We start from the raw sequence: 2,526 nt of genomic DNA, 5'->3' as shown, positions 1-2,526 counted from the left end.
ATTGGTGAGAAGAATGATGAAGCTGAGAAGGTGATTGAGGTTGATAAAGTTGTTGAAGTCGAAAAGGTAGTCGAAAATATTGTGGAAGTCATCAAGCCTTGTTTAAAGTGTTTAGAGTCTTGCAAGCAGTGTGCAGAAAAAGATGAAAAACTAAGTGAGAAAGACAAGATGATAGAAAAGTTACTGTTTGATCTCAACTACGTGAAGGAATCATACGATGTATTGAACATGACGGTAACTGGTTTGGAAAAGACTAATTCTGAAAGAGAAGATGCACTGACAATGCTGAATGCTGTGATGATGTCGAAGCAGAAAGCTATCAATTTTTATATTGAAGAAAGTGCAAAGTGGAAGCAAGAGTTAGAAACTGAAAAGATTGAAAATGAGAGAATCAGACGATTATTACAAAGTTATTCTAGTTCTGATTATCTTATTGATCGAATTTATCCAACTGTTGCAGGTATGGAAGCATTTAAAGATGAAAAGCCGAGGAAGAATGATACTGGTAAGAAACAGAGTGTTAGTTACAACAAGTGTCCGCCTCCAATCTGGGAAGGATATTCTCCTAGAAAACTGAAGTCTGATATAACCGATGAGTTACCAGAAAACATTGACATCACTTTTACATCGTCTGACACTGATCATGAGTCTGAGTTAATAAAATAGGTGGTCGATCAGGCATTGGATAAAGATGAGGAGTCTGAGTCTGGAAATTCGAGTTCGTCGGTCAACAGTCCAAAGACGTCGGTTAAACAGGCTTATAGTAAAGAGTTTTTGTTATCAAAATCGAATTTGGATGATGAAACATTTGAAGTTGCATATACTTTGAATGATTCTGACAAAGAATTTCCAATAAGAAGTGTTAAATTTGAAATGATCAAAAAGGTTTTCAAAGTGACAGAAATTAATATTTCTGAAATAAAAGATTTAAATCTTACTGAAAAACCTAAAAAATACACTTCAAGAGTTCAACAACGGTTAAACAAGAAAAAAGGTTACAGTTCTGGTTGTGGTTTTCAAAAGAAACCAAACCATAACGGTAATTTCAAAAAGAAAGGTTTAGGTTTTATTCTACCTGAAAATTATAAAAATGATAAAATTTCTAAAACAAACTCAAAATTTGTTTCAGGAGGTAGTGCTGAAGAAGAACAGAAGAAACCTTTTTGGAGACAATCAAACCAGGAGTTTCTCGCTGAGAGGAAAGGGACTGGAGTTTTTCATAGAAAAGATACGAGAACTTGTTTTAAATCACACTGCATGGAATTGTCCGTTGGATACAAAGAAAAATCAGGGAGTTTCTGAAAAATTCAAAGAAAAGGTTGTCGATGTTGAACCACCAACTGAAAAGTTCAAAATTTTTGAAAATTCAACCTATGAAGTTGGGGAGTGTTCAAAAAGAAATTTTTACAAAAAGAAAGCCAAAGACAACCAAATGTGGGTTGTTAAAAAGTCTGATGTAAAATCTGGCGATGATTCTGGTTCCATAAAGCCAGAAGAGCCACAGTTTGAGTTTAAAGAAGAGAACTCAGTGCCTTCAGTGGAGGATGTTAATTTTCTATCATTGAAGGATGAAAATTTTAAACAAAAAGTTGGTAAGGTTGAGATCTCGAATCAATTCTATTCTGAGAAGAAAGAATTTGATGTCGAGAAAGCATTTAATGGAAATGTGAAAAAGATTTTTGAGAAAAGAGTCGAGGGAAAGGCCAAAGGGGTTAAAGATTTTTATGCGACAAAGAAGGCAACTTATAACCCAACTGAATCAGAGTTAAGATCACCCAAGGTTGGTCAGACTTGGGTGGACATTCTTTTTAAATGAAAAATCTGACTTGCCGGAGCTCCCAAGTTTGTAATCGTGGAGCATGAATCGGCATCATTCTTAAAATTGATAATTGAGAATGAATCTTAAATTGATAAATTTTACAGGTTGTGACTTGTCGGAGCTTCCAGGTTGGTAAGTGTGAAGCAGAAATCGGCATTTTTATTGAAAAAATGAATTTGTGTAGATGTTTTATTCCTACAATTGGTACAGAGGTTTGTGCTTACAAATGATTCGTCAAGGTCATTAAGTTGAACTTGATGTAACCCTCATATAAGTGGTTGTAAGAACAAGATGATGAACTGTGACAACCCTCACTAAACCAGGTATCCGTACGAATTAATTAATAATTAATTACTGCTTAATTACTGTGCTTACCTGAAATTGTGGATAAACTTCTACTTGAATGTTGATACATGTACATACTTGCATCATACTCTGTTTACTGTCACTACATTATTTACATGCTGAACCTTAGTGACAAACATGATGCACAAAAGCACAGTAGCACTATGAACGGATAACCTATTGAACGTGCTGTCATAACTAGCACCAGGCAGATACTGCCTCTAAGGCCTGTATGAGCCAGAAATATTTTACTACACTAGTAGTGAGTGTAGGGATACAAGGGTTGTAGAACTGCGTCTCTAGGGATAAGTTACAGTGACAGGATGTGCCTAAAACGAACTCTAAGTACAAAATTCAGCACT

The sequence above is a fragment of the Helianthus annuus genome, chromosome 5, assembly GCF_002127325.2.
Source record: "Helianthus annuus cultivar XRQ/B chromosome 5, HanXRQr2.0-SUNRISE, whole genome shotgun sequence".
Taxonomy (NCBI): Eukaryota; Viridiplantae; Streptophyta; class Magnoliopsida; order Asterales; family Asteraceae; genus Helianthus; species Helianthus annuus.
Note: the sequence above shows the minus strand (reverse complement) of the source record.